This window comes from Lathyrus oleraceus, chromosome 4 (genome assembly GCF_024323335.1).
Source record: "Lathyrus oleraceus cultivar Zhongwan6 chromosome 4, CAAS_Psat_ZW6_1.0, whole genome shotgun sequence".
NCBI lineage: Eukaryota > Viridiplantae > Streptophyta > Magnoliopsida > Fabales > Fabaceae > Lathyrus > Lathyrus oleraceus.
Window position 1 is genome coordinate 499,951,650 of NC_066582.1, and position 23,403 is coordinate 499,975,052.

Genomic DNA, 23,403 nt, shown 5'->3' on the forward strand with positions numbered 1-23,403 from the left:
TTTAGAAGATATGGTAGATATTCAAAAAGTTAAAAATGAAGATGAAGAAACCTCTTGGTTCGGTTGTGAGACTTGTCATATTTGGAAAAAAGAAGTAAACACTCTAAAGGCCAAATTAAACAAGGCTCTTGAACCAAAGGTCATATTTTATATTGATACTACCAAATATAAGATGCCTTCTCATAATCCTTATAGAAGGTATAACTTTGTTGAAAAGGATCAAAATAGTAAAGGTCACTCTCCTCATAATTTAACTTGTCACTTTTGTTGCAAGAAAGGTAATACCATTGCAAAATGCAAGTTTAGGAGATTTCTTGTGTCTAAAGGTGTTTTTCAATGGTTTCCTAAATGCAACCAATGTTTCACTCACCCTTAATGATCCAATGAAGATTGGGTACCTAGAATTTAATGTTGATCTTGCAGGATAAATGTATTAGCTATTTGAAGAGAATATGGGATCTTGTTTGTGATTTCTCAAGACATATGATGGGTGACATCTCCCTATTTAATTAACTTTGTGACAAGTAAGAAGGGTTGTGTGACCAAGGAAGTCAAGAACTAGTGTTCATTAATTGGTGTATTTTCAAAAGAAATACTCAAGGACATCGAATAAGGGATTGATCAACCTAAGACAATGAAACCTGAGAAGGAGCAAGATAACTATCATGAAAAGGACAAGAATGAAATTCCAACAAAAAAGGATGATCATAAATCAATAACTTTCTTGGATACATTACAAATCACACTATCGAGTACTTTGCCAAAGTGAAAAATGGTAAGAACAATGTTGTCAATAGTTTTTGTGGCACATTTTACATTTATTCCAACATTCATTCGAGAGTTCCTTGTGGAATACATGTTCATCCTCCATCATTCATATGGCGAGGTTATATCGTTTCAATTTTTTCTTTGTAAGTAAGTCCTTTCTTTTACCCGTTTATTTTTCAAAAGTATATGATATACTTGGTGTATAATACATGTTATGAATGTTCATTTCCAAAAATTTCAAGTGATAACTATGGTGTGTTTCATTTAATATGTTTATAGTGACCTCATATTAATGTCTTCACATGTATCTTTATCTCTAGTTTGGGTTTGTGGGTACTAATTTATCCCTCAAACAACTTCACTTCGTGTTCATACATTATGTCAAACACTTCGCGTGCGAACTCGTTTTGAGAGTTTCTCCATGGCACTAAAGATTGCAAGAAACAAGAGTTATTCCAAGGGTATGGGAAAGGCTACCACATCCTTTACTCTTCCAGAAACTACATTTTTGTGGGTTTTGTATACGAGTGTTGAGGAGTTTGAAGAGAAACATCAACACCGCCTTATTGTGAAGCAACATGTTTGGACACCTACTATTGTTGGCTGCTTGGACATTTTGTAGGTTGTTCATCTTGTTGAGAATCAGCAAATCAACTATTTCTTGTAACTTTCACAAGATTACAATGAAGACCTCATTCGTGTGTTCCACTCTGGGTTGCATGATACACGTGGCTCCTCTTTCAATTTCACAATAGGTAATAAGGTTTATGATTTTACTGATGATCTTTGGAAGTCATTGTTTGGAATTACTGTTGTTAGTGCGATGTTGAACCGTTGGTGACGGATATCGACCTTCATCATGATTTTAGATGGAATATTCATCTGAATGAGTTTCTTAAGGCTCCCCAGTCCGATGACTGCTATGATACCATAAAAACCGGTAAGTTGAAAATGGTTCCTCCCATTTTGCTCTGGCTTGTTTCTCACGTGCTGCGCCCAAAGAATGGTGGTTACTCAAGGATTGACAATGCTGAAGTCCATCTTGTCTACATTCGTCTGAACAAAATTCGGATAAATTTGGAAAACTACTTCGTGACCCGAATGTTTTCCATTAAAGACTGTAACAAAGGAACTTCATTTTGTTATGTTTCTATGATTGCCAAAATCTTAAACTACTTCAACATTGAGATGCCAAATATTAAGTATAGATCACCTGGTATGGCTCAAGAGTTCTGTCAGCGTACTTTGACCAATATGTGATACTTTGGGGATGAAAACCATCAAGCTTATTATTTATGGGTTGGCAAAAATAGTAAGAAAATCTACAACTTTGATGACGCTGCTGAGTTTGTTGATGTTGTTGAGCCCCATATGGTTAATGATAAACTTATTGCTGCTTCTCATGGTATTCCTCAAGGTGATACATTTATGCAAGATGTTGATCATGAGGATGGTCGAGGTAACATATTTAGTGTTGAATATCGATATCAGTCTTCCATTATCACTATGCTTCAAAACATGCAGGTTAGGCAAGATGAGTGTTACGAGGAGGCGAGATGCTTTTGAGGAACCTCAAGTGGAACAATTTTGTCTCATTCAAGAGCATATGATAACATAAGACACTAACTTTAAAGCTTTTGGCTCTTATGTGACTGAAAGGCTTGTCTCCATGCATAATGAGATGGATGTTAATCATGCTACCACAATTTCCAGGATAAATCACATGATTTTTGCTAATAACGAGAATCATTACCACTATGCATAATTCTACCAAGACATGTGTGATTTCTTGGATCATCACTTTGGAAATGATGAACAAGGTTGGGATCATGGAGTGAGGCCAATGCCTAGAGATCATGAAGGACATTTAAGTGTTAATATTTTGTGTCTTTGGGTCAAACATCTTATGGAACATTTACATCATGCATTTCATATGTTGAGTCATCATGCATTTTGTGTTTTTCTTTGGTTTATTTGTCTTTAAGCTTATGTCTTAACAATTTTATCACTTTTTTCAAGTGTGACAATGTTTTTTTTTGTGAATTGGCTTTTAGATGACACTATTATAATGTTGTTTTAATTTCCTTTCTAATTATGTTGTATTAAATTCTATTTGTGTAACCTCACATATGTAGTCTATGCGAGTGAACTCTCTTTCTTTGCAAATGCCTCTGTGTTGTATATTGTATATGTGATATGTTGTATCTATGTGATACTTCTAATGACTTGCTTTGTCTTTTTTTGATGTTGTCAAAGAGGGAGAAGGATATTTTTAAGGGCCAAACTGTGTTAATTATTTGTATAATTTAGTGGCACTTGTTACCTTAATTAATTGGATTTACAAGTCAATCCCTCAATTTTTGTGTAAATCTAGTTATCATGTAAATTTTAGTAAGTTTAATCAACTGTTTCAATATATTTTGTTGTTTTGTTGCTTTTAATGAGCTTTGAAAGTTAAAAGGCCAAAGAATGTCTTCAACATGCAATTTTGGATCAAAGGCATGCCTACAGTTGGGGCTCAACACGACCATAGCGCAACCCACATGAGCTATCACGCTAAGCGCGATCTAGGATGCTAAGTGCCACTTAAGACAATTTGATACTTTTTGCCTTCTAGCCGCGCTAAGCATGGTCTGATGGGGCTTAGCACGATCTGCGTTTTTGTGTTTGTATAAAATCCCCCCCCCCCCCCCCCACTTCATCTTTTTAGGTTGAGACACCAACGTTAGGAACCAAATACACCAAAACTCAGAGAAACTCAAAAATCATAGAATCGAAGTTGTATACACATCAATACTTATGAAATCATTGTTGATGCTCATTCATCTCTTCTATTTTCTTATGAATCAAGCTACCGTGATGATGTGTAGCTAAATCCTTTGTGTCAGGATTAAATGTAATTAACAATACACGTATGTATTTATTTTGATCCTTGTTATATGAACTTGTTATGAATCAATATAGATGTATCTTTGTTTTCATGTTTTCTTTTATGGTTTGAACAATTATTGACAAATGCCTTTCAAACCTTGACCTAAGATCATCATCTATCAAAGACCAAAGTCTAGAATATATTTTAGAGCAACTGTTTCTTTTCACAATCAAAAACCTTTTTTAAACCTATCCTTATAACAATATTAATTGTGGAACAACAGTGATATCACATTAATCTCTATGGAGACGATACAAAAACACTTACCCTAACTGAAGTGTTTTCAACATATATGCAAGCAATGAAGCTATGATGAACACATTCAGGGGGAGCCTTCATGAAGTCATCAAATGCATCGTCGCAAGTTTTACCATCATAAAAAATGGAGAGTATGTGAGTGCACCTTACTATTATAGTTCTTTTATATGATATCAAAACTAGGAAAATTTAGCATTTATGTATATTGGATGGTATTCTTAAAGTCTAAATTCATATATTAGTTTTAGGAAACTTAGGAATTGGTTAGAAAAAGTTTCATGCATTGAAAACTGGTTTTTATATGAAAATTAGGTTTATGTGCCGACACATACATGTTATGAGTCGACACATAGAAGAAAAATTGTTCTATGAGTCGACACATGTAAGTCATTTTTAAAGCTTGTAGCTTTTGTTTGATGCTCTACCTGTATACGTCGACACATGCATCGTATGTCCCGACACATGATTTACATAGGTCAACACATGCATTAAAAATCTTGAAAAAATTGCATTTTTATAAACCTCTTGAATTCCTTTTGCTTCATACTAGCGCGCGTACACACACACATACACATATCTTTTACTTTTCATTTGTAAATTATTGAATTCATCGATTGTGAGATTAATGCATTTGGTAAAAACTTTTGAAAAATTTATTGTTGAGTTAATCACAATCTATTAGATTGTGGTTGGATTTGCAAATCAACAAAACCATATAAATTTCTAAACGAAATTGATTGCACACAAAATGTTCGATAATTTGTCTCAATTGCATTTTTGTGAAATTTGTCATTGGAAATAGCCTCAGCCTTTAGCTATATCATTTAAATGATTGCTGGTAAACATATTGATTGATTTGTATATCATTATCATCAATTAATTTTCATATACGCATATCTGAGCTTTTCGATAGCAGATCAGTTTAGACGATTCGATCCGGGTCACTTCCGCTAGCCGTTAAATTTTTCAAAACAATTTGTAAATTTTTTATTTTAAACTTTGGATCTATTCACCCCCCCCCCCCCCCCCCCCCCTCTCTCTAGATAGGTCAACTTCGTCTAACAGGTAATTGGTTAACCATTTGTATATATTTTTTTGTTTTGTTGTAAAAAAATGTATGTGTGTCATTTTGGGTTTGGTGTAAAGAATGTATTTGGTACATATATAGTGTATATATATAGTTGTTTCACAAATGTGTCACTTGGTTCTATTTTACAAAACGTGTATACAGGTTATGTCTAAAAAAATGTAGGTTAAAAATAAAGTTAAGTAAAATTTAAAAAATTTATATTTCAAAAAAAGAAAGGATTTCCCCTCGGTTGGAGTTCCCAACCGAGATAAGAACTCTTCCCCTAACACCTTTCACCTTGCGTAGTAAAAGAAATCAAGAGGAAAAGTGGTGCGTTTTTCACTTTTTAAAATACTAAAATGTTGTTGCTTGGGATCGAATTCATGACTAATGTCACTTTTATCCTTGGTAACAATTCAATCAAGGGGAGAAAGTGACACATTTTCCATAATAATCTTTGCTTGGGATCGAACTCATGACTAATGACATTTTCCAACTGATGTCAAAACTTTTATTTGTAGTAGTGATTTAGAGTTGTAGTCCATCATTAAAAATAATGTGTAACATCAAATGCTATGTGAAAATAGTAAATAACAAAAAAGACCAAAGTATTATAAAGGTTAAGCATAAAGGACCATTAAATACATTTGGTCTAAAATATAATCACAAATTAATGTTTATCATATCGGTATTATTAATGTTCTCAAATGTGAAACTAATTGTAAAAACACCCAATTTTTTTTTTAATATATCTTAAAATATTGAGTAAAAGAAATGAACTATTATGCTTCAAATGCCTACAAAAGGGTTTTTCAGTAAGATCTACTTACATTAGGCTTTTGTCCTTGGTGGTTGCTGTTGATTGTAGGTCGGATTAGATGGCCTGAGGTTTAGCTAGGACTTGAAAGAGCTGGGAACCTTATAAAGTGAATGTTTTTTTCGTGGCAACTACTTCAAGATAGACTACCAACTAGACAAAATCTTTATAAGTGTTAGATTTTGTCTGTTGATAGTGGTTTGTGGTTTATGGTATGTATATGGTAGGTTGAGTATGTGGATCATTCATTTGTCTAGTGTGAGGTTGTCCCTTTGATTTGGTATAAGATTCTTAGTTGGACGAGAATGCCTTTACCCTCCCCCCTCATGCTTGATTTTAGTGGGTTTTAAGGTTTTGTATGGGGTTGGTATGGGTAAGAAAGCTCATTTAGGTCGACTTTCGATCTAGAATTTAGTGGTCTGGATCATTTGGAAAATGCGTAATAAAATCATTTTTTTTGAAAAACTTCTTGGTAAATCACCATATGAATTCAATAATTGGCATGATTTGGAAGTGGGTCCATTCACGTGTTATGGTTTATGTCTTCTCTTTGCTTGACTTCGACCATGACCCGCTTTAGTGCCTTTAATTTTAGGGGTGTGTTGGATGGCCAACTGCTCTTCTTTGCTTTTTCAGGTGGTGAACTTTACCTCTTTTTCAGCCTTCTCTTGCTGACGGTGTACTACTTTAGTCCCTGAGTTAGCTTGTTTGGTTTTGTGTGTTGGGTTTGTCTATAAGTTTTCTGTCATTGGCATTTTTCTAAATGATTTTTTGTTTTGTTTTAGAGAATTTCTTGTGCTCCTTGTTTGTTTCTTGTACATTTATACTCTCTCACTACTACAAAAAGTATTTATTATCACGTTTGGATAAATGATTTCACCATAGTTGATGGTTTGTGGTAATTAAGAGTGTGATAGAAAGCGCGCTACTTTCCACCATGGGTTATTGGTCGTGGTAAAAAATTGGATAGCACACTAATTTTCACCTTGGTTGGAATACCCAATCGTTGTCAAAATTGAAAAGTTCATGGGTTTGATACCTAGCAACGCTATTTTGGTGTTTTTTAAATGACGTGTATCAATGCAGTGATAAATAGACGTTTGTCCATGGTTGGAAGAACCAACCGTGGTGAAACATATTATTTTTTTAAAATATGTATATTTTTTATTTTAGATAACTCTCATTATAACATGTATTTTCATGAATCAGAACATATATATATATATATATATATATATATATATATATATATATATATATATATATATATATATATATATATATATATATATATATATATATATATATATATATATATATATATATATATATATATAACAACAATAGAACATTTGTGAATCAAAACCAAAATGACAATTATTATGAACCAAAAATATGTATTATTACATCAAAACTAAAATAACACCAAAATGACATACAATTTACACATCATTGCATCAAACTAGGAAATAACCAACATACAAAATTAGTGTGTACTTGATTCATTATTCTGAAGGAAGCAAGATGCACAACGTGATCAGACATCTTTTGGTGTCTTGTCTCAAACACCTATAATTTGAAATAATATTTGTTAGTATAACACTTGATGACACACATGTAAAAACTCTTAGAAATTATAACAAACAATAAATCATAAATAAACAATGAAAACATTTATTTGTTAGTTTTCCCATATGTCTTCTTCATGATCCTAACGAATATCATACACATCATTTGTATTAACTTCTTGATATGAAGTAGGCACATGTTTTGCAAAAGAATGGGTCTCAGGAATATCAAGATTTAAATCTTAATTTTCATCACTATGAAAAATGTGTTTTCTTTGGAGAATAATTGACCATGTATTTTAAGAAGGGTTAATGACATAAACACTTGTTTTACATGGGATGCCATGATGAATGGTTTGTTCATATAAGTTGTCTTGCAAAGGTCAACCTATGTGAATCCTAACTCATCAATTTATACACAAATATTACTATCAATCCACTTGCATTTAAATATAGGCAAGTACAGCATACTCAATCTCCCAAATCTTCTCAATGACCCAAAGTACGATCTAGATGCCATTTTATGATTCTTATCTTTGGAACTAGAGAATTATTGGTAGGTACCATTACACATTGGCAGGAGGGTGCTTCTTGCTTACATCATCATCACCACTTTCCTTCCACTTGTAGCGCGACTCTCTACACTTCAAACATTGATTCATATTTTCATACTCTTTCTCTTATAATATGCAACCATTACGATATGCATGTATTTTGATATAATCCAAATACATTGGATACAATATCTTTTTGGCTCATAACTATGGTCCGACAACTTGTCACCTTATGGAAGCATTTCTTTCAGAAATTCAAGCAATTATGTGAAACTTTTATCCATCCATCTATTTTTTGCCTTTAGATTAAACAGTTTTAACAACATTGGCAATTGTGTGAAATTTGTGCATCCCTTATATAACGACTCATCCTTGTCACTATATAAAGTATCATGCACATGTGCTTTCCTAAAAGAGTCTTCTCCAATATCATGGATCATATCATCTAGCCGGTCATTCATATTTATATCAACTTCATCTCTATGTAACATCGTAGTTTGGTTTTCATCCAACTCACCATGTCATGTCCACGGGCAATAAAAGATTTCATTGTTGTTATGAAGTTTTATTTCTGCGAATTCAAGAAATTTAAGAACTCTTTTCTCATACACCAGACTTAATCTGTTAGCTTTCATCTAACTAAGATCCATAATACTTTATAAAATTTAAATCAAATCCTCGTAAAACCATGCATCTTGAATGAAAACTTTTCGAAGTACAAAAATATTACCAAGTCACATTTTTTTAAACAAAATATTGATAAGTCACAACAACAAAACAACAACTATAATAACATATAGCATTCTCAACAACACAAAAACAATATCAATCTCACTCTCAATCACAATAATATATAAAATAAAAAACTTTTCTAAGTCACAACAACTAAACAACAGCAACAACACAAAAACATATAAATCTATTAGTTATCTCATCAAAAATAACAAAGTATAACATTTAATCCCAATCTAAATAACAACATGCAAAATTAAAACTCTAGGATTTAGGATCTCAAGAGCAATAACAACAATTTAACATGAATAATTGTAAAATACTTCACGTACCATAAATATGAAGAAGAAGAGTCAAAGAAACGAGTTTCGTGTACCATTTTTGCAAGCTTCGTCTTTCGTTTCCTTGATTTGTACCGCATGTGATATAGGTTAGTGAAGAAATGTTTCTTCTTGCCATATGGTGAAATTGGTCCCATCAAAGTGATCCAACTTAACAAGGTCCTGGTTCATAACGTTGATGCTTGAAAGTGCAACGTCTAAAGCCATTATTTGAATACTTTTAAGATTGTTAGATAAATCGGTAAAGTTGACTGGATCCAAGTTTGAATCGTGATTGATGTCACTTTCCTTACAAGTATTTCAAGCACACTCTTTATTGTCTTAGAGTTGAATGCAAGGATACACAGGATAATTCAGCCTCGTAATCGAATTAGTACAAAACTGGTGAAGATTCAAATGCAGGGAAGTGTGTTTGGAATTTATGAGAAGAGGATGCACGATTTTGTTGTGTTGATTTTTGAATACTGAACAATATATTTATAGGTCATGCATGTGTCGTTTCACAAGGTTGCAACTCTTGATGAAACAACACCTTTTCAACATAGGTTTGCAATGGTTCGCCTATGGATACATTATGCACCACTTCATGAAGTGCTGCATGTTTCAAATTCGAAATTCAGACTATAAGTAATGACCAAAACTAGGAGCAAATAATTAAAATTAAGTCGTTGCATAGAGTCCGCGGGCAAGTGCTCAAGTGCCCCCTACAAGCCATCACTAGCGCCTCTACGCCCATGCCCACGCCCTCGGACCCGACCCCGGAGCCGGTGTTTGTTTGGATGAGACATGCGGCATAATGTTTGGGACCACCATATTTTTCCATGTGGAATTTTATCCTGTTTATCTCCTTTATTGAGTTTAATGTTTTTAAATCTTTATAAATACTTTTAAAGTGAGCACAATTTTCTATGTGGAGCTATTGGCGATGTATTTATTGTCATTAACTCAACTTCACACTTCTTGTCATATTGGAACACTCCCATAGGAATTAACTATCCATAATTTCCAACACTACCTGTTACAACCGTTATTTTAAACAACCATTGTGATATATATAAATGTCATGGGTTCGATACCCAATAACTACAATTTAACTAAAATACAATAAACATTTCACCCTGTTATAAAAGATAATTGTTGTGGTATGTATATATGAGTTTATTATAAAATATGTGGTTTTCTTGTTTTATCTACCCCTCACTAAATATATACAACCATTCAAATTGATTTAAAAGATAATAATCTGAAAAATTAAATTATTCTTGGAAACCAACTTAAACGATCCATTATTTTTCGAATTGCATGCATCTCGTAATTCATCTCTTGCTCTTTAACATATAGAATTTGATTCAATTATTCAAGTTCTTTAGAGCAACGTTTCCTTCTCTTCTAGTTTATTTTAAAAAGTAACAATTTATTGATTAATTCAGATTCATCGTCATCACTAACATCATCATTATCTTAAATGATTATTATTATTATTATTATGACAGTGATGACGATGAATCGGAATTTCTCAACAAGTTTGATGCTTTGTAAAATAAACTAGAAGAGAAGAACCGTTGTTTTGTAGAACTTGAGTCATTGAACGAAATTATATATGTTAAAGAGCGAAAGATGAATTACGAGATGTATGCAATTCGAAAAATATTGCTTGATTTAAGTTGGTTTTCAAATATAACTTAGTTTTCAAATAATTATTTTCTAAATCAATTTAAATGAATGCATGCTCAGTGAGAGGTTAGTGAAACAAATAAGCTACATACAATATAATAAACTCATATTCTAGGATATTAATAATAACAGAAACAACAAATATTTATCAATAAAAAAATCAACAAGAAAAACATTTTGAAAAATAACAACATATAAACTCATAAAATGTTTCAGGAACGTACCTTATATTGAAAATATTCGTGGAGAATGAAGACGAAGAAATGATCTACTTATCTTATAATGGAATCCATAATGAAAGGAGAATGAACCTGAAGTAAAAGCTGCAAACTTGTGTTAAATTTGAATGAATGTCATTTCTAGTCTTTCACACAAGTTTGCAGCTTTCACTTCCGTTTCATCCTCTCCTTGTATCTTTTCTTCATAGAAACGCAAACCATTTATATTTTTTTCTTCATTTGCTTTTCCTACAAGTCAAAATGTATTAGCATGTCATTGTAATTATAACAAATGCAGAAAGTTCACTTCTATAATCCATACACTTCTGTCAATCTACATAAGAAATTAATGCTGCAAGATTCACAAAAACAAAAAATTTCTAAGTCGCAAGAAAGTTTTTTCTTGTAACTGAATAATATTGTGTTCTTGTTCTGAGAAACATTTATCAGCAACAAAAATAACATCCAACAATATTTATCAGTATTTATCAACAAAAAAACAATAACATATTAACTCATAATATGTGTCACAAACATACCTTTTATTAAAAAGAATTGTGGAAAATGAAGACGAAGAAATGATCTACTTGTCTCAGAATAGCTAAATTTGATCTACTTTGTAATGCTATGAAGAAAAAATACAAGGCGGGTGAAGCTTCCACAATAACTTCATCTTTGTATTTTTTTTCTCCACAGTAACACAAACCATTTGTGAACCACGCCCATAATATGCGCTTTTATGAGTTAATTTTTTTTATTCACCTTCCCTACAAATCAAAAAATATCATGACAAATGTAAATATATTTGGAAACATAAACTCTTGAATCAGATTTGGAAATATAAATATCTTTAAAAAAAGACCTTGGAATGAATAGTTTGAAGAATGATGTACCTTGAAAGTTCTTCAATAGTGATGAAAATTAGAGCCTATATAAAAAAAAATGGAAGAAAGTCTAAGAAGAAGAAGAGGAAGAAATATAATGAATAAATAGCATTGAACCGATAAAATATGTTAGTATGAAAGAAGAAATATAATGATTACCTTTTAGTATGAAGAAGAAGAATGACAATTTCTGCATGTGGATTATGGAAGAAGAAGAAGAAAAAGAAGATGAGAGAATATGTTAGGATTTTTCTTTGAGAGAGATCATGCCTATTATGTCATGAAGAGAAAGTTAAATTTTCTTATATATAGGTAAAATATTTCACCACGGTTATATTATAAGAAGCGTGATGAAATCTAATGACTTTCACAATGGTTCTTTTTACTAACTGTTGTGATAAATATTCTTTTTTGAGAGAGACTATACCTATTATGTCAAGAAGCGAAAGTTAAATTCTCTTATATATAGGTAAAATATTCCACCACGATTATATTATAAGAACCGTGATGAAATCTAATGACTTTCACATTGGTTCTTTTTACTAACTGTGATGATAATATTCTTAATTTTAATATATATATATATATATATATAATATATATATATAATATATATATTATATATATATATATATATATATATATATTAAAGACAACACTCTTTATAAAGAAAAATAGAAAATTATTGGTACTAAAATTCGAACTCTGTCATTCCATGTACATTTAAATATCATTGCTTATAATGACCGTAATAAAATATCTTTTGATAAATATAAAAAAAAAAAAACGCGCCTAAAAATGAGACATTGTCATAGTTAATTAAACGGTCGTTGTAATATGGTATTAGCAAAAGTATATTTTATAATAGTGAATAACGAAAAAGAACAAACTATTATAAAGATCAAACATAAAGGAGTATTAGATGCATTTGGTCTAAAAATAATAATACATTGATGTTTATCATATTCGTATTACTAATATTTTCCATTAAGAGGTCAATTGTAAAAACACAAAAAAGAAAAAAAAAACAATTTCATATCTTCTAACATATTTACTAGAAGTAATTATGTTTTATATCTCTACAAAAGGGTTTTCAGTAAGTTACGATGATCTGCTTACATAGGCTTTCCTTTTGGGGGTTGGTGTTGATTATAGGTTAGATTGAGTTATATGGCGTATGTCTAGGGCTTAGAAGAGACGGGTGCCTTCTAAAATTGTGGGTTTTTTTTTCTAGCAGTTGCTTCAAGATATATTATCAACTAGACAAACAATTTATAACGGTTAACATTTGTTTGTTTTAGTTTTAAAAATTAGTTTTTTTCTTTGAATTTTCAAAAATGATTTTTATGAAAATATTTTTCAAATTTAATTTTTATAAATTGAAAAACTAATTTTGATATCGTATATCATAAACATGCATTATTGAAGATCAAAATATAGTTAAAATCATAATTTTTCAAAAAATTGTATTTCAAAAATAATTTTATAAAAAACTATTTGAAATAGCTTCAAAATTAAATAATTTTTAAAAATTTTGATATCCAAAATAGTTTTACTAAGAGAATGAAATACCTAAAACAATATTTTAAGAACAACTATTCAAACAAAATTTTTATTTAAAGATTTTGTTAAAAAAATTATAAAAAAAAAATATGTAGCTATAAAAATATTTTTTAAAAACTAAAAAAAACGGACTCTGTTTATTGATAGTGGTTTGGCACGTACGATGTGTATATGGAAGGTCATGTCTATAGATGATTTTTTTGTTTAGTGTGAAATTGCCTCTTTGTTCTGTATAAATTTCTTAATTGGATGGGAATGCCTTTACCTCTCCCTTATTTGATATTTGGATTTTTCAAAATTTTTGGGGTGAGAAAGTTCATTTAGGTCTCATATAGATGTGTGTTAGATCTAAAATTTAGTGATCAAAATCATTTGAAAAATGCAAAATAAAATAATTTTTTTGTTAGAGATGTTTTGTGATTAATTATTGATTGAATTTGGAGTATGTCCATTTGCATGCCACCTGTGAGAAACACACCACATATTCACCCAAAACCTTAAGGTGATAGGTGTGTGGGTTCTCTCACTTATAAATGCTCAAGTGTCCATATTATCAACCAATGTGGAACTATTATCCACACTACTCACACTTGACACATTCTCAACATTCCCCCTCAAGTGTGAGTCCACAATACTCCCCCTCAAGTGAAAGCTCTTACTTACTTCTCTTGTATCGCATGGAACGTTTCTTATTCACCCTCTTGGCGCCGTTGACACTCTTCAACGGAACGTTTCTTATTCATCCTCCTAGCGCCGTTGACTTTCGATACAAGTAACCTGGTCCCTTTCTGGAACCAAAGGCTCGTGATACCATTTGTTGGGGGAGATTTTTCACTAGGGAGCATTGAACATAGTGGGACTTCCTTTTCTAGAGCAACACCTTTGAGAGACACACCACATATTCACCTAAAACCTGAATTGTGTGAGGAATGTGTGAAGGCTAAACAGCACAAGAATGTGTTTAGCAAAGATGCGGGTCGAAGAACCAAAGGCTTACTTGAGGTGGTATGTTCCGACGTTTGTGGACCGATGCAAGTAGAGACTTATGGTGGCAATCGGTATTTTGTTACGTTCATTAAAGATTTTAGTAGGAAGCTTTGGACATATCTTATCAAGAGAAAATATGAGGTATTTGGAGTTTTCAAGAATTTCAAATCCATGGTGGAGCGCCAAAGCGGTCGGAAGCTCAAAATTCTCAAAACGGATGGTGGAGGTGAGTATACCTCTAGTGAGTTTGGGAAGTTTTGTGATCTTGAGGGAATTGTGCGTGAGGTGGTGCCTCCGTATACGCCTCAACAAAACGGGGCTGCCGAGAGGAAAAATCGTACAATAATGAACATGGTGCGTAGTATGCTTTGTGGGAAAAATTTGCCTAAGGAATTGTGGGGTGAGGCCGTGTCTACAGCCACCTACTTGTTGAATAGGTGTCCCACTAAGAAGTTGAAGAAACTCACCCCGGAAGAGGCTTGAAGTGACTTCAAACTGAATTTGAATCATTTGCGCGTTTTTGGATCGATTGCATATCGTCATGTACCGGACCAACCTCGAAAGAAATTGGATGATAAGGGTGAGAAGCTAATATTTGTAGGATATCACTCTACTGGAGGGTACAAGTTGCTCGATGGAAAAAATCGGAAGATCGTCATAACCCGGGATGTGACTTTTGATGAAGTAAAAAATGCAGAAAATGTTGCAGTAATCGATTACCCTACTGGGAGTAATCGATTACTCACAGAAAAACAGCAGCAACAGTTTTTTGAGATCTCTGGTCCGGAGGCTTCTGACATCGTTGTACCAGCATCTACAGTAGCGCAAAATGATGTTGTTAATAATTGTAGACCAGTGAGGCAAAGAGCCTTGCCTCATAGACTCCGAGATTACGAAAGATTCCAAGATAACGAAGTGAATAACGATGGCGATTTTGTTCATTTCGCGCTTATGGCCGAATCCGAACCGGTAAATGAGGAAGAAGCCTTAAGTGATCCTAAGTGGATATGTGCAATGAAAGAGGAGCTGGAATCTATTGAGAAAAATGGTACTTGGGAGTTGGTCGATTTACCACTTGGAAAGAAACCGATAGGTGTGCGATGGGTCTATAAGGTTAAAGCAAATCCCAAAGGTGAAGTAATCAAGCACAAAGCTCGATTAGTGGCGAAGGGTTTCTTGCAACGAGAAGGTATAGACTATGAGGAGGTATTCGCACCAGTGGCTAGATTAGAGACTATTCGTTTGGTTGTTGGTATTGCGCATAGCAACGATTGGATAGTTACGGTATTTGTGCAATACGCGACCGGATTTGACTTTTAGTGTCGGTATTGCGAGTAGATTCATGGAGAGACTGAAGGTGTCTCACTTGGTGGCGGTCAAGAGGATCCTTAGATATGTGAAAGGTACTCTTGGTTGCGGAATTCTCTTTCCCGCATCGGACACGGGGCGTAAGTGCAATTTACTTGGCTACACCGATTCTAATCGGTGCGGAGATAAAGATGACCGAAAATCGACGGCGGGGTACATCTTTATGTTTGGTAGTACACCAATTTCTTGGTGTTCGAAAAAGGAACCGGTTTAGGCACTCTCTTCTTGTGAGGCCGAGTATATTGCGGCGTCGTTAGGTGTGTGCCAAACTATGTGGCTTATGAATCTATTGAAGGAATTGGGATGTGGTGATGATGTTGTCATCACACTGTTTGTAGACAATGTTTCCGCAATAAATCTTGCGAAGAATCCGATTGCACACGGAAGGAGCAAGCATATTGAGATGCGGTTTCATTATTTGAGAGAATTGGCTGGTGATGGAAAACTTAGATTGAGCTATTGCCGAAGTGAAGATCAAATCGCGGATTTGTTGACAACGGGTGTGACAAATGATGTGTTCAAGAGACTAAAGAAATGTTTGAACATGGTGGACTTGAAGCAATTAAAATGAGGTGGTGTGTTAATTGAAATTAAATTCTGTTTTTACCAAAAACATAATTTAATTTCAATTAACACTATCTTCACTTTGCTTGACTAGGAACCTTAGGGGCATGTGGGGTGGCGAGCTTCCCTTCTAAATTTTTTTGCATGTGAATTTTACCTCTTTTCAAGCGTCTCTTGCTGGCAATGTGTTGTTATGAAATAGTCTCACAATGGTTTTTTTTCAAAGTCCCCAAAGTCCTATTTAAGCTTTTAAGTAGGAGGATTTGAGATATTTAGGGTGGGTTTTTATTTTTAAGTGAAAGTAGAAATTAAAGATCGAGATGAAAATAAGGCAATTTTCTTCGTTAGAAGATGAGTCTAGGAAATAAATTAGATTTAAATATAAATATGGTCATTTATTTTTGTTTAACATGGAAGATTACATAAATGTCATATGTATAAGAATGATTGTATTTACAATCATGTACTCCCTCCGTTTCTTTTTAAGTGTCGTTTTAGCATAAAGCTCTCCAACCAAGATAAATGAATTGTTATAATTTTTTTCCCATTGTACCCTCATTTTAATCCACCATATACGTTCTCTTTCTAAATAAAATTCATTAATATAAGTACTCATTAAATTATTTACTTCAAATAACTAATTCCATAATTTTCTCCACATAACTCTCTCTCTCTTCCGTTGCATTTTTCAACTACTCCTAAATTTTTGGAATTAATATTGTTTGCTATAGGAATACGTACTGCTTGCATTTTCATTAATGGCTAAAGGAAAACTTATTGCTTATTGTTTCAATGAATGGCTAAAGGAAAAAATATTCCCTCCAATTATTTTAATAAAAACTTAAGTTTCCCACCGAAAAATTAAAACCAGTAGTACATATAGTATGGTTTCATATTATAAGTTCAAAATATTTACAACTCATAAAATATGGATTTAGATAGTGATACAGAAACATCATTAACATGGAGTACAAGAAGTATTTACAATTCAAAATATTTACAACTCATAAAATATTTACAATTCAAATTAAGTGTGATCCAATATTAGTACAAGAAGTCAAAAATTACTTAAACATGGAGTAATACTTATTGTAATTGGGATGTAGTCACATTTGAAAATTTCAAATAGAGTTTTTTTTTTTTTTAAATTCCTAAACTTTAGCCATAAAAAAATAATGTTCCTGCACGTAACAAGTTAAGTTCCAAAACTTTAGCAAATATAGGAATTCAATAAAAAAAATACAATAAGAATGAACGTAAGAAATGCAGTTCCTAAATTGTATCAATAAAAAAAGCAATAACAAGGAATTCTTCTCCATACTTATTAAGCAATAACAAGGAGTAAATAAAAAAAACAATAACAATGACTTCTTAAATAACACTCCTATACCTTATGCACTTAAGCCAAATCTAAAATAGATACTCCATACTTAGTTCACAAATATTTTTCAATAAAATTTTGGAAGATTTTTTTTATCATCTTTTTATCACAGGTCGAAACTCAACATGGTGGGAAGATTCTTTTCTGTTTCTTCTTCTTCTTCTTCAGGAAATTGTTCAAATCAAATTCATAATCTGCCTCTTCATTTAAATCAAAATCCAATACAACTCTTGATAATACTTCATCTTCGTTGTCATCTTGTTCTTGTATCTTGTCAAAAGAGTCTTCCACTATTTCTCCTTCTTCTTGCTCCAATGAGTCTTCCACTCTTTCTTTTTTTTGAACATCCATGGAGTCTTTTGTTGTTTCCACCAGAGCTCTTTTTGTTTTGCACTTGATAATTTAAACAATGCTACTGATCCTTTTTATAGAATTTTAAGTCTTCAATTGGTAAATTTGTTTCCTTTGACAAAATTTAATGCTAATACATTTTTCTATGTAACATTGGAAGCTATCATCAATTTGAATTTAATTTTATTGACCAGCCAATACTTTGAATAGGAATGGGAGTTATGTATGGGAATGAGAGTACGTATTAGAAAGAGAATTTTATGGAAAATGTGGAGTGAGTTATTACATATATTAAGAAAGAAAAATTTATGGAAAATATAAAGTTGAGTTATTTAAATAGTAAGGGTATAATTGACAAATTGTAACATTAAAACATCAAAACGACACTTAAATAGGAACAAAAAAAATCTTCTAAAACGACACTTAAAAAGAAACGGAGGGAGTAAATGATTAGATTCTCCGAAAATTAATCATGTTAAAATCATCCATATACTAAAACCAAGAAAGATACAACAATTATTCTGAGATATAAATCTAAAAAATTAAAATATATTTATATATAGTTGTTAAGTTTGGTTGAGTACTCATTTTCCTCCTCTGTGAAACTATTTCACATAATGATATCTCAAAGGTATATATATATATATATATAATATATAGATATATATATATATTCTATATATATATATATAATATATATATCTAATATATTATATATATAAATACTATATATATATATATCAATATATATATATAATTATATTTATATATATATATATATATATATATATATATATATATATATAATATATTATATATATATATCTATAATATATATATATAGATATATATATTATATATATATATATATATATATATAATATCGATATATATATATATATATATATATATATATAGCGAGATATATAATTATATATATATATATTATATATAATATATATATATATCTATATATATATATATATATATATATATATATATAATATATATATATATTATATATAATATATTGATTAAGATACAAGCAACTAACTGAAAATAATAGAAAAAACTAAATTTGTCTGCCTCTAACCGGTTATCAAAATGGAGTAACCAGTTACAATTGTTTCAACAATTAAATTCAACACAGTGGTAATCGGTTACCAAAACGTACTAACTGAATATACCTGTTTCAAAGACCAAGAATACTTCATCTTGTAATCGATTGCCAAAACACAGTAACCTGTTGCAACACTTGAATTATTTATTTTTCACAACACACCACCTTAATTCAGTGCTCCAAGTATCACATGTCCATGTTCTTCTTCAATCTCTTGAACACTTCAGTTGAGACTCCTTTGGTCAACAAAATCAACAACTTGGTATTCACTTCTACAATATCCCAATCTCAACATTTCTCCACTAACAAGTTCTCTCAAGTAATGAAATATCATCTAAATATGCTTGCTCCTGCCATGTGCAGTTGGGTTCTTAGAAATATTTAGAGCAGAAACATTATCAACCATGAGCGTTACACTGTCACCATCTTTGTTGCCTAACTCCTTCAATAATTTCATCAACCACACGACTTGGCACACACACAACGAATCAACAATGTACCCGGTCTCATAAAAAGATAGTGTTACTATTGATTCCTTCTTCGAACACCATGAGATTGGTGTTTTTCCAAACATAAATATGTATCCAATTGTAGACTTTCTATCATTTTTATCTCCACACCAATTAGAGTCAGTAAAACTGAGCAAATTGCATTATCTTCCATGTCCACTGCGGGAAAAAGAAATTTGAAGCCAACAGATCCTTTGACTTATCTTAGAATCCTCATGACTACTTCCAGGTGGGACACCTTTGGTATCTTCATGATCTACTCACAATATCGACACTAAATACCAAATATGATCGTGTATTGCACAAGTAACACAAGGATCCAATTAGCCTCCTATACTAAGTTGGATTAACATCTTGCTCATCCTCATTCTTTGGCAATTGCAACCTCGACTCAACCAGAGTAATGGCATCATTACAATACTTCATTTCAAACTTTTTCAAAATCAAGTGCATACCTTCTTTGATGCATGAGCAATCCCTTCTTGGACTTGTAGAATTCAACACCAAGAAAGTATGTCATGAGGCCAAGGTCATTCATCTCAAACTCCTTCATAATCTTACTATTGAGCTTAGAAATGCACTTTTCTTCGCTGCCTGTAATCAACAAATCATCTATGTATAGACAGAGGATTATTATCCCTTCATATGTATCCTTCTTCACATACACACCATGTTCGGATACACACTTCTTGAAGAAAATCTCCTTTAAGAAACCATATATCCTCTTGTTCCAAGCTCTTAAATCTTGTTCAAAACCATACAATACTTTCTTCAACTTGTAGAACTTTGACTCTTGGTTTCTCAAAACAAAACCAACGGGTTGTTCTACCTAAACTTCCTCTTCAAGCGGTTTGTTCAAAAACATAAATTTGACATCCATTGGGTAGATAAACCAATTGTGGTTATTTGCAATACCAACAACTAGTCTAATGGTTTCAATTTTATCCACCAGTGTAAATACCTCTTCAAAGTATATGCCTTCGCTTTGCAAGAATCAATTCGTAACTAATCGAGCCTTATGATTGATTATTTCATCTTTGAAATTTTCCTTCACTTTATACACCGATCTTACACCTATTGGCTTATTTCCTTTTAGTATATCAACTAACACCCAAGTATTGTTCTTCTCAATCCATTCCATCTCATCTTTCATAGCACAAATCCATTTTGGATCATTCAAGGTCTCCTCCGTTTTAATAGGTTCAAATTTGGCCATAAGTGCAAAATGGATGAAATCAACGTCATCGTTGACTTTGTTATCTCGAAACAACTCACAATCTTAGAGTCTTGGAGGCAAACCTCTTTGCCTTTTTACATTCTCTTCAATTTGGGCTTTAATATGGGCTGCTTCTGCACTATCAAGCATTGCAGGGACTATTTTCTCATTGTTGTAACCGATTACAACTTTCTGGTAACCTATTACAGACTGCTGTTACATCTTGATTTTTCCGAAAACAACGTCTCGGATGATCATAGTTCTTCTATTTGCTACATCATACAACTTGTAACCACTAGAAGAGTGATATCCTACAAGTATCATCAATTTTCGCTTATCATCTAGCTTCTTTCTAACATGTCTCGCAACATGTCGATATGCTACCAAACTGAAAACTCTCAAATGATTTAGATTCAATTTAAATCCAGACCATGCTTCCCTATAATTTTATCTTCTCAAGCTTCTTTGTAAGACACTTATTCAATAAATATGCAGCCGTGGACATCGCTTCTCCCCATAAATCTTTCGGCTCATAATCGATTAATTATTCCTTTTGGAAACACCATTTTGTTGTGGCGTATAGGGTGATACTACCTCATGTACTATCCCCTCTTGATCACAAAATCTCCTAAAGTCATCTGAGACATATTCGCCTCTAACAACCGTTTTAAGAACTTTGAGTTTGTGATCGCTTTGCCTCTTAAAACATGGACTTTAACTCCTTAAACACTTCAAATACCTCATCCTTTACCTTGATTAGTTATGTTTATAGCTTTCTATTATGATCATCGACGAATGTGACAAAATATCTATTGGCACCAATCAAATTAACTTGTATCGGTCCACACACACATCTGAATACACCACCTCAAGGTGATGCTTGGTTTTACAACCTGTATCCTTGCTGAATTTTCCCTTGTGTTGCTTCTCTTACATATATTCTTCATAAACTTCATCCGGTATGTTGATTAATGGGAGTCTGATAACCATCTTGTTCCTTTGCAAGGCGTTGAGATCTCTAACGTTGAGATGCCTAACTCAATAATTCCATATCCATTTTTCTTGACTAGCCGTTATAGAAACACGCCTATACTTCATAACCTTTAACTCAACCTTGAAAGTTCTATTGGAAGCCATAAGAGATTTTAGGACGAAAACCCCATTTGCATCCATAACGCGTAGCGCCTTGTTCTCCGTGTGAATCTTGTAACCCTTCTAAAGTAATTAACCAATACTTAGAAGGTTACACTTGATTCTGGGGATATAAAACACATAATTTATCAAAGAATTTCCACCACCCTTTCTCTCGATCATACATCATTGATCCCTTCCTCCGCTAGAGTGGTATCATTCGCAAACTTCACTTTGTTTTTCATGGCACAACTGACTGTTACAATCCAATTTTTGCTCCCCATCATTTACGTTGAACATACGGAGTCCAAATACCATTGATCGTTACACTGCGTTGCTTCTTTCAAAGTCATCATTGTATTTTCTTCAACATGTAATCAGTTACAACATTTACGTAATCGGTTACAACATGGTTCTGCAATGTTTTTCAAACTGTTGATGTTGTTGTCCCACAGCTTGTTGTTGCTGCATTCCCCCTCTTTGATAATGACCAAGAGTGTGTTCTCATCATCAAACTCTTTCTTGGAAACTCTAGCTTCATCTTCTTGAGGTTATTTCTTGTTAGAATTGCACTTTCTTGCAAAATGGTCAAGCTTTTGACAATTAAAGCATTGCACGCTGCTCTTGTTAATCATTATTCTTCCACATCTACCTCTTAGATTGCCTCCTCTAGAGTTGTTTGATCCAGCAGCTCTACAACTATAATTTCACCCTTTGGAATGTTGAATTTTTGGAATTTTAGGACTCTCTTCCTCCAAAATTCTAAAAATTCCCTCAATCATTGCTCATGGACACTTTCCCCTTCGTCTTCTTGCCTCTCTCATTGAAACGGACTTGCAAAGTGATCTTTGTTTTGCCTTTATAAACATTCATTTCATCCACTATCTGCTCATGTGTCTCAAGAGATCCTTGTAGTTCCTTTTTGCTCATCGTCGCAAGATCCTTCGATTCCTCAATCGCTACGACTATTTATCGAATCTTTCTGTCAAAGAACGTAAGATTTATGCAACAAAATATTGCTCCGTGATCGTTTCTCCACATGCTTTTACTTGGTTCACCAACCGAGTAATTATCATTGTGTAATCATTGATGGTCCCCTTCTCATCCATTTTGAATAAACTCAATTGACGTTTATGAGTTTGTAACCTCACAACCAGATAGAGAATATCCATTCAACATTCATTACAATTATTTGATTTTTTGCGAAGTCCTTGAAGCATCAATTTCATTAATATTATTATGTCATTCTTATTTTAGTTATTGATTATTGCATTTATAATTCTCTAATAAATTTTTATTCGTTGAAGAAAATATCATAGGAATTTGAGGTGTAGTTTATCCAAAGAAAGACACAACAAAAGTCGAGGAATGTATAAACTAATCTATCTAATATTTGGT